This window comes from Dendropsophus ebraccatus, chromosome 11, assembly GCF_027789765.1.
Source record: "Dendropsophus ebraccatus isolate aDenEbr1 chromosome 11, aDenEbr1.pat, whole genome shotgun sequence".
Taxonomy (NCBI): domain Eukaryota; kingdom Metazoa; phylum Chordata; class Amphibia; order Anura; family Hylidae; genus Dendropsophus; species Dendropsophus ebraccatus.
The window spans coordinates 65,159,334-65,170,915 of NC_091464.1; positions in this window are offsets into that span (position 1 = coordinate 65,159,334).

An 11,582-nucleotide genomic window follows, 5' to 3' on the forward strand; every position below is an offset into this window, starting at 1 on the left:
AAAAGGGGAGCTGGGAATTTCAAGCGGCGATCGGAGCGGCGGGGGCGGCGATCGGAGCGGCGGGGGTGGCGATTGGGGCGGCGCAGGGGGCTGCGGTTGAGTGGAGGGCCGGGCTGCGGGCGGGGGGCCGGGCTGCGGGCGCGTGATTGCAAAATGATCACAAAACGATTTTTCAGTACGATATATCATACCGTCTAAACGCTGATCGTTATAAAAAAAAATCGTTACTTCGAAATCGTTAATCGTACGATCAGGCCAATCGCCTTGTGTAAACTTAGCATTATGGTGCATTTACACAGGAAGATTAACTGACAGATTATCTGCCAAAGATTTGAAGCCAAAGCCAGGAGTGGATTTGAAAAGAGGAGAAATCTCAGTCTTTCCTTTATGACCTGATCTCTGTTTAAAGTCTGTTCCTGGTTTTGGCTTCAAATCTTTGGCAGATAATCTGTCAGATAATCTTTCTGTGTAAACGCACCATAATGGTGCGTTTACACAGAAAGATTTATCTGACAGATTTTGGAAGTCAAAACCAGCCAAAAACAGACTATAAACAGGGACCAGGTCATAAAGGAAAGACTGAGATTTATCCTCTTTTCAAATCCATTCCTGGCTTTGGCTTCCAAAATCTGTCAGATAAATCTTTCTGTGTAAATGCACCATTAGGGTCCATTTACACAGAAAGATTATATGACAGATTATCTGCCAAAGATTTGAAGCCAAAGCCAGGAACAGACTATAAACAGAGATCAGGTCATAGAGGAAAGCCTGAGATTTCTCCTCTTTTCAAATCCATTCCTGCCTTTGGCTTTAAATCTTTGACAGATAATCTGTCAGATAATCTTTCTGTGTAAATGGGCCCTTATGGTGCGTTTACACAGGCAGATTTATCTGTCAGATTTTTGAAGCCAAAGCCAGGAACAGAACATAAACAGGGAACGGGTCATAAAGGAAAGACTGAGATTTCTCCCTTTTTCAAATCCATTCCGGGGTTTGGCTTCTAAAATCTGTCAGATAAATCTGCCTGTGTAAACGCACCATTAGGGTCCATTTACACAGAAAGATTATCTGACAGATTATCTGTCAAAGATTTGAAGATAAAGCCAGAATTATGAACATGAACAGAGATCAGGTCATAAAGAAAAGCCTGAGATTTCTCCTCTTTTCAAATTCATTTCTGCCTTTGGCTTCAAATCTTTGGCAGATAATCTGTCAGATAATCTTTCTGTGTAAATGGACCCTAAGACTGGGTTTACACGGAGCGATAATTCGCCCAATCGTACGATTAACGATTTCTAAGTAACGATTTTTCTTTTATAACGATCAGCGTTTAGCTGGAACGATATATCGTACAGAAAATTCATTTTCCGATCGTTTTGCGATCGCTTAAGCCTATCTCGCACATAGGAAAAATCAGTGAACGACTGTTTACACGAAACGATCGGCAAATTTTTTGCGAACGACGAACGATGATTTAAGAACCTGTTAAAAGATCAAAATGAACGATTTCTCACTCGTCGTTCGATCGTTCGCTACGTTTACACGTACGATTATCGTTCGAATTCGATCGTTATCGTGCAAATTCGCACAATAATCTTTCCGTGTAAACCCAGCATTAGGAGGGGAAGTGAGAGTCCTGTTCCCCCCCACCCACACAGCTTTCCCTGTATTGCTGTCTGTGCAAAGATGCCTGTCATTGACTGTGTGAGAGAAGTAGGGACTCTTAATTAGACATGGGTGAAGTTGCGGAAAGTTCAGGTTAGTTTGAACTTGAATGATCGGCATTAGCTGGAGAAGGTGGATGCAGCCCCAGGACTCCCTGGAAAACATGGCTATGGCTGTAACTTTAGGCTATGTTCACACTGCGTATATGTCCGGTCGCATATTTCCCGGCTGGACATATACGCAGTAAACTCCGGCCGGAGATTTACGCTACTTGCGGCCGGCTACATACGGACTGCGAACTTACGCCCGTAGTCTACTTACGCTTACCGAGCGCCCTACGTAGCGATCTGACAGCGGTCTTTTACTTGGAAATCTTCGCCTAGCCCCGGACACCCCACAAAACCTTTTGGATCGGCACAAAAAGCTGCAAAAATGAAGAAATCACCACTCTGTACGGGACCGCATGTTACGCTACGGGCGTAAGTTACGGCATTTTCGTCCTCAAACAATGGTCTGGTTCATTTTTTACGGCGCCGCGTACGGTCCGGGCGTAAGTTCGTACGTAGTGTGAACTGTGCAGCCGTACATCGTATACTTTCCATTGTACGCAAACTACGTAAGTCTCCGGCAGCTTATTCACGGAACGCGCTACGGCCGGAAACTTACGTAGTGTGAACATAGCCTTAGGCTGCGTTCACACTACGTGTATTTCAGTCAGTATATTTCAGTAAGTATTGCAACCAAAACCAGGAGTGGATTAAAAACACAGAAAGGCTCTGTCCACACAATGTTGAAATTGAGTGGATGGCCGCCATATAACGGTAAATAACGGCCATTATTTCAATATAACAGCCGTTGTTTTAAAATAACAGCAAATATTTGCCACTAAATGGCGGCCATCCACTCAATTTCAACATTGTGTGAACAGAGCTTTCCTGTGTTTTTAATCAACTCCTGGTTTTGGTTGCAATACTGACTGAAATATACGTAGTGTGAACACAGCCTTAAAGTGTAACTGTCATTTATTTATTTTTTTGCAAAAATCAATAGTACAAACAATTTTAAGGAACTGTAATAGGATTTATTGGTTAAAAAAAGCCTCTTTCTGTACTCAAAAAACTGTTTTCCTACCTCCTCCCTCCCCTGACTATTTGTCTGTACATTATCAGGCAAAGCCGTCTTCATTACAGAGAAGTAAAGTAAAGACGGCTTTGCTGAGTACATTGTAACCTATGGAGGGGGGAGGGGGATGAGTGAGCAGGAAGAGGAAAGAGATAGCCCAGAAGTTGCCAGACTGCCTGGGCAGATAACATGCTGGATTCAGAGGTCAGAAAGGTCAGTGCTGGTCTGGGAGATGGGTAAAAGAAGATTGCAGGATGATGTCTTGCAGGGCTGCCTTTTCTCCTCTCCGTGCTCACCCATCCCCTCTTGGCCCCTACCCTCTCCATAGAGCATAATGGACACAGAAATCTTGGTTCTTCTGAAGTGAGGGGGGAAGACTTGGAAACAGCTTTTAAGTACAGAAGGAAACTATTTTGCTTAATAAAACTTATTATGGTGCGTTCACACCTACAGGATCTGCAGCTGATTTTCTGCAGCAGATTTCATTTAAATAACTGAACACAGCATCAAATCTGCTGCAGATCTGCTGCAGATCCTGTAGGTGTGAACGCAGCCTTACAGAGTTTCTTAAAATCTCTTGTACTATTAATACTTATTGATTTCTGAAAAATTACAGTTACGTTTTAAAACACCGATATCAGGAATCGAGGAACGATGTACAAAGAAGAACAAGAACATGGAACCTCAAACAAACAGGAAATTTCTATATAGACTTAATCATAGCCCACGCTATAATCTGCAAAGAACATGAATTGACCCTAGGTGACTGTGTCATATAGACTAATAAATAATATTAATTAAAAAAATAAATATATATATATATATATATATATATATATATATATATATATATATAGATAGCACTAACAAATTCTGCAGCAATTTACAATTCTAATAACAAAGGATCTATTCTCGAATCATTCTAAACCTGGGTAGATGGAGATCAGGGACCCCTGCTTTCAATATAGGAGAGGATGCTAAAGATTGGACATTTATGGCGCCCCCGGTAGATATGTCACATGATATGTATATCATTGGAATTATCCTTCTAGTACTAAAATGTAATTTAAATGAAGTAAAATCTGATTTAATGGCATTTTTACAACTATTTCAGCTTGGAAAGTCCCACAAGCTTCCTAAAATACATATATAATCAAAACTAATGAGGTGCTGAAGGTTTCTTTCTGTTTCAACACAGACATTTTTTTTCTTCATTACTAACAATTAATTGGCAAATGAGCAAATTAACGCTCTGCGGTCTTTTCTGTATTCGTAGATGGTGACACATAAAACATGGAATCAATTAACAATATAATTAGATATTTAAATGAGTAACATAACTTAGTCAAAGGAAACATTAAGGTCGAACTCCAGGAATTAGTCTTTATTGTACTCTGATTATATACCGTGGAAATTCAGAACGTTCTAAGATGCACCTGATTAACCTCTTTAACACTCCCATTAAAATTGGAAAAGCCTCCCCCTCCCTCAGTTTTACTTTTTAATTTTAAACTTTTATGTATTTAAAGGGAACCTGTCACCAGGGACGTGGGCACAGAGCCCGCCCGACCCCCCGGTGCAGCCCCCGGATACTTACCCTTTTCAACGAATCCCATTCCTGGAGCCGGTCCCACGACACAGATATCAGCTCCCGAAGACGTGCGCTTGCGCCGCTGAGATGAGTCTGACGCCCATAGAGAATGAGGGCTCCAGTTCTGTCAGGGATCCTGAAGCCTGTGATGCGCCACTGCGGGGGCAACGGGACAGGTAAGTAGAGCGTGTTTATTATGTTTCCCCTGTTCCTGCCTACAGCTAAATATACATTTTGGCCGGAATGCCCCTTTAATAACCTCAGGGATAGCATACCAAGGCGTGTAAGTGCTTGTTTCTCTTCACATGATGCCCAAAACCTTATAAATCAACATTTTTTCATAGCTCACACATCATTAACAATTCTATTAGTTCTGTAATTTCCATGGTGGTTGCAGCTTCCGTATTTAGTAGTGAATGAAATACTGGCCATGATTGCCAGTGGCACCAGCCTCCTCATGTAAGTACCAGCTGGGCTGATGGATGTAATATGGCCACATCTGTGCCACAGATCGCAGTCTTTCTACATGTCTAATAGTTTGAACTAACAGCATCATATCCATATGTAGGTAACACTATTGGAACGTATAGAACCAAACTCGATCATCTTATTGAGTTGTGAACTAAACAGTAACAAGTATTGCTTAGCAGCTCCTGCAAAGGCAAATAAGATCATATAACAATATAAGATTTTGTTATATGATATAACAAGCAGGGCCGCTTCTGCCATGAGGCGGTACGAGCATTCCACCTCAGGCGGCAGATTCAGCGGTCCGGCAGAGGGCGGCATTATGTCCCCCCCCTGCTGTCATTTTAGTTAAGTTTCACTTAACAAAAATGACAGCAGCCGCTCACCTGTCCTGCCGCAGCCAGCCCGCCGCCCACGCTCACCACTGTCTCTTCGGGCCAGGTGATATGGCTTCCGGGGGAGGGGGGGGGGGGCGGGCACTAGTGAGGGGGCGGCCGTCCGAGGTTTGCCTCAGGTCAGCAGAGACCCCAGAATCAGCCCTGATAACAAGGAGGAAATCTCTAAACACTGTGTATCAGTCGGTCAATACACAGATCTTTTATTTGATGGCTTTACAGTATGCCCAAGCTAGTAATAGTTGGGGTGAATCCATAATGAGTAGCAATGTAATAGCAGACAGATTATATTATATTTTATTATCTTGTATGTGTATGTGTATGTGTATATGTGTCCTATTTAGCCATCCATACTAGGTCTAGATGTACAGTGGCACTCCACCAGACCTCAGTCGCACACCACATACGAGATCCATTAGCCTGAAGAAGGTCCGGGAAGGGCCGAAAGCTTGCTTTACTATTATGGTCTCTACTGCATAGTATCTCATATTGGTCGGAGTATACATTATTTTTTCACTGTAAAATAAACCTTTTCACTTCTGCATAACATTGAGTGCCGTGGACTTTACTACTCTTTAGATGTACAGTGGTACCTCGGTTATCTAGCTCAATTGGTTCAGGAGGTCAGTCTGAGAACTGAGCAATGTTTTCCTACTCCAGCAGTCTTATACAGTACTGTACAGGATGGGAGATGGTGGTGCGCTGGCTGTACTACTACTGTACTGTATATGCTCTCCAGCAATCTTATACAGTACTGTACAGCATGGGAAATGGTGGTGCACTGAATGTACTACTACTGTGCTGTATATACACTCCTGCAGTCTTATACAGTACAGGATGGGAGATGGCGGTGCACTGACTGTACTACTACTGCGCTGTATATGCACTCCAGCAGTCTTATACAGTACAGGATGGGAGATGGCGGTGCACTGACTGTACTACTACTGTGCTGTATATGCACTCCAGCAGTCTTATACAGTACTGTACAGTATGGGAGATGGTGGTGCACTGACTGTACTACTACTGTACTGTATATGCACTCCAGCAGTCTTATACAGTACTGTACAGGATGGGAGATGGTGGTGCACTGACTGTACTACTACTATACTGTATATGCTCTCCAGCAGTCTTATACAGTACTGTACAGGATGGGAGATGGTGGTGCACTGACTGTACTACTACTATACTGTATATGCTCTCCAGCAATCTTATACAGTACTGTACAGCATGGGAAATGGTGGTGCACTGAATGTACTGCTACTGTGCTGTATATACACTCTTGCAGTCTTAAACGGTACTGCACAGGATGGGAGATGGTGGTGCACTGGCTGTACTACTACTGCACTGTATATGCTCTCCAGCAACTTTATACAGTACAGGATGGGAGATGGTGGTGCACTGACTGTACTACTACTGTGCTGTATATGCACTCCAGCAGTCTTATACAGTACTGTACAGTATGGGAGATGGTGGTGCACTGGCTGTACTACTACTGCACTGTATATGCTCTCCAGCAACCTTATACAGTACAGGATGGGAGATGGCGGTGCACTGCCTGTACTACTACTGTACTGTATATGCTCTCCAGCAGTCTTATACAGTACAGGATGGGAGATGGCGGTGCACTGACTGTACTACTACTGCGCTGTATATGCACTCCAGCAGTCTTATACAGTACTGTACAGTATGGGAGATGGTGGTGCACTGGCTGTACTACTACTGCACTGTATATGCTCTCCAGCAGTCTTATACAGTACAGGATGGGAGATGGTGGTGCACTGACAGTACTACTACTGTACTGTATATGCTCTCCAGCAGTCTTATACAGTACAGGATGGGAGATGTGGTGCACTGACTGTACTACTACTGCGCTGTATATGCACTCCAGCAGTCTTATACAGTACTGTACAGGATGGGAGACGGTGGTGCACTGGCTGTACTACTACTGCACTGTATATGCTCTCCAGCAGTCTTATACAGTACAGGATGGGAGATGGTGGTGCACTGACTGTACTACTACTGCACTGTATATGCACTCCAGCAGTCTTATACAGTACTGTAAGAGATGGTAGATGGTGGTGCACTGCCTGTACTACTACTGTACTGTATATGCACTCCAGCAATCTTATACAGTACAGGATGGGAGATGGTGGTGCACTGCCTGTACTACTACTATGCTGTATATGCACTCCAGCAGTCTTATACAGTACAGGATGGGAGATGGTGGTGCACTGACTATACTACTACTGTACTGTATATGCACTCCAGCAGTCTTAGGCTCGGTTCACACGTTGTAAGAGTGCGGCTGTATTTGCGGCTGTAATTGTGCGGCGGTATTTTTGGTGGTTCGTGTGTATGCTTGGAAGTATAGGATATGCGGCTGCACAGTGCACACTATCTCTGAATCTACGGCCCTATCGTAAACGGACCCGTAAAAAATGAACAAGACCATTGTTTGCGGCTGAACATGCGGCCGAGGATTGACAGGCGGTCCGTACGGAGTACTTCAAAAATAGCCAGCAATGATGCCGAATGCCGATGCCTCTAATAGTTAATATATTAAATTAATCAAACACATTTTCTTTGTAATCAAGACACTTTCGTTGATCAATAATTTATTTCTAACGAACGAAGGAAGGGGGGTCACTTAACCTCTTCCTTGCTGGGATGGGTGCAGTCCGACATCAGTCTGGCCCCCAAGGGGTTAAGGGGGATGCAATACAACCTCCCTTAACCCCTTGGGGGCCAGACTGTAAGCAGTGATCTGTAAAGATGCTGCATACTGTAAGGTGCACAACACCGCTCACAATGATGGGTCTGTTTGTGTGTTTTTTGTGTGTTTCTCCCTTTTTGTTTTTCAGATATCGGTATCCTGGGGATTACGTCGGATTCCATGGACTACGTCGATGACCAGCGGTTGTTCTTTGAATTTTTTTTTATAAAATGGTCAATGAGGGGTGTGGGGGTGTTTTTATTTGAATAAAAAAATTTGTAAACTTGTGTCTTGTCTTTATTTCTTTACTTTATAGACTTAGTAGTGGAAGCCGTCTAATAGACGGAATCCATTACTAAGTTGGGGCCTAGTGTTAGCCGGTATAAAATGGCTAACACTAACCCCCCATTATTACCCCAGTACCCAATGCCACCAGGGGTACTGGGAAGAGCCGGGTGCCAGTGGTCCCGGAGCGTCAAAATTGGCGCTCCTGGACCGGGCGGCAGCAGGCTGGTAAGATTTAGGCTGGGGAGGGCCTAAACCAATGGCTCTTCCCACCCTGGTGTTACCAGGCTGCTGTCGTTTGGTTTTTAACCCGGCTGGTTATAAAAATAGGGGGGACCCTATGCGTTTTTTTTTAATTATTTATTTATTTAAAAAAAAAAACGCATAGGGTCCCCCCTATTTTTATAACCAGCCGGGTTAAAAACCAAACGACAGCAGCCTGGTAACACCAGGGTGGGAAGAGCCATTGTTTTAGGCCCTCCCCAGCCTAAATCTTACCAGCCTGCTGCCGCCCGGTCCAGGAGCGCCAATATTGACGCTCCGGGACCACTGGCACCCGACTCTTCCCAGTACCCCTGGTGGCATTGGGTACTGGGGTAATAATAGGGGGTTAGTGTTAGCCATTTTATACCGGCTAACACTAGGCCCCAACTTAGTAATGGATTCCGTCTATTAGACGGCTTCCACTACTAAGTCTATAAAGTAAAGAAATAAAGACAAGACACAAGTTTACAAATTTTTTTATTCAAATAAAAACACCCCCACACCCCTCATTGACCATTTTATTAAAAAAAATTCAAAGAACAACCGCCGGTCATCGACGTAGTCCATGGAATCCGACGTAATCCCCAGGATACCGATATCTGAAAAACAAAAAGGGAGAAACACACAAAAAACACACAAACAGGAGCACAACACCCATCATTGTGAGCGGTGTTGTGCACCTTACAGTATGCAGCATCTTTACAGATCGCTGCTTACAGTCTGGCCCCCAAGGGGTTAAGGGAGGATGTATTGCATCCCCCTTAACCCCTTGGGGGCCAGACTGATGTCAGACTGCACCCATCCCAGCAAGGAAGAGGTTAAGTGACCCCCCTTCCTTGCTGGGAGGGGTGCAGTGCCGGGGAGGGGGTGGGGAGAGCTCTATACTCACCCCGATGTGTCCTCTTCGCTGGTCCGCAGCACAATGAAGTCACTGTACTGCGGACCGGCTCATTATATGTGCGCTCAGCCGAACAGCCAATCAGCTGAGCGCACATATAATTCTAAATGTTTCTTCTAATAATGCTATTGTGATAACATAATTAGAAGAAACATTTGATGTTTTCATTAAAGTTAAGTGATGATTAGTACAGAATGCTCTATTGCCGGGAATATGAATTAACGGCTTATAGAGCTTCCTGTACTAATTAATATTTAATGAAGAAAACACATTTTCGTTTAAATAAATACAGTTTCTTTGTTCAATAATTTAATTCTAACGAATCCATCATTGTGCAATTAAATATACTGTCAAAAAATAAATATATATATAAATATACATTTATTTATATATATATTTATTTTAACAGTATATTTAACCCTTAGGGGACACAGCCAGTTTTGGCATTTATGACACAGCCAAATTTTTCAAATATGACATGTGTCACTTTATGCCTCTGTAACTTTGGAATGCTTTTATCAATCCTTGTGATTCCAAGATTGTTTTTTCGTGACATATTCTACTTTATGTTAGTGGTAAATTTGGATCGATACCTTTAGCGTTTTTTTGTGAAAAACTCCAAAATGTTGTGAAAAATGTAAAAATTATTGCATTTCTCTAAATTTGAAAGTTTCTGCCAATAAGGAAGATAGTTATACCACATAAATTATTGATTAATTCATATCTATAACAAGTCTACTTTATATTGGCAGCATTTGGTGAACATGCTTTAACTTTTTGGGGGGATTTTAGAGACGTAATTGTTTAGTAGCCACTTTCAAAATTTTTGTGAAAATTTAAACTCAGATTTTTTTAGGGACCAGATCAGTTTTGAAGCATATTCTAGAGGCCTGTTTACTAGAAAACGCCCATAATTCACCCCATTTTGAAATCTTCACCCTTTCAAGTATTCAAATTGACATTCATACAGTTTTTTAACCCTTTACGCATTTCACAGGAATAACTTCAAAGAAAGTGTGGAAAGTAAAAATTTCCACTTTCTTTGCAGAGATCCCAATTCAATCCTATTTTTTTCATGCCAAACCAGCTATAAAAAGTAAAATGTAATAAAACATTTATTCCTCTGAATCTGCAGTGTTTATAAATACCCCGTTTGTGGACATAAAGTGTTGCACAAGCGCACAACATGGCTCAGAAGAGAGGGAGCACCCTTTGGATTTTGGAGCGTGGATTTGGCTGGAATAAATGTAGGAGACCATGTTACAGTTACAAAGCGCCCCTAGTGCCGAGAGAGTGGAAACCCCCCAAAAGTGACTCCATTTTGAAAACTACACCCCTTAAGGAATGTAATAAGGGGTACAGTGAGCATATGGACCTCACAGGTTTTTCACAGTTTTTTGGAAAAGTGGGCTGTGAAAATAAAAAAATCACATTTTTCACACTAAGATGTTGGTGAAACCCCAAATTTTTCAAATTTTAAGGAGTTTGAAGGAGCCAAGGCCCCCCATTATTTGTAAAGCAATCTCTCCTGAGTATGGAAATACCCCATTTGTGAGCACAAAATAAAGTGCGGGCGCACTACAGGGCTCACAAGAGAAGGAGCACTTCTATCTGTGTGTCCACTCCTGTTGTAGCAGTAAACGTTGACTGACACGAAGGGATGCTGACACTTAATAACAGACACTGACTGATACCAACACACGCTGACAATTACTAACAGATGCTGACTGACGCTTACTAACACATACTGACTGATGCTTACTGACTAATGCTGACTGAGCTAACAGTGCTGACTGGTGCTTACTAATGTACACTGGCGCTTACTGACACCTAATAATGAACGCTGACTGACATTTACTGATGCTTACTAATGGATGCTGACTGACGGATGCTGACTGACGATTAATGACACTAACGGAGGCTGACTGACGATTACTGACGCTTACAAATGGACACTGACTGACGATTACTGACACTTACAAATGGACGCTGACTGACGCTTACTGACAAATGCTGACTGACTTACTAATGAACTCTGACGCTTACTGACGAATGCTGACTGAGACTTACTGACGAATGCTGACTGACGGTTACTAATGGACGCTGACTGACGCTTACTGACGAATACTGACTGAGGCTTACTAATGGACACTGACTGACGCTTACTGAAGAATGCTGACT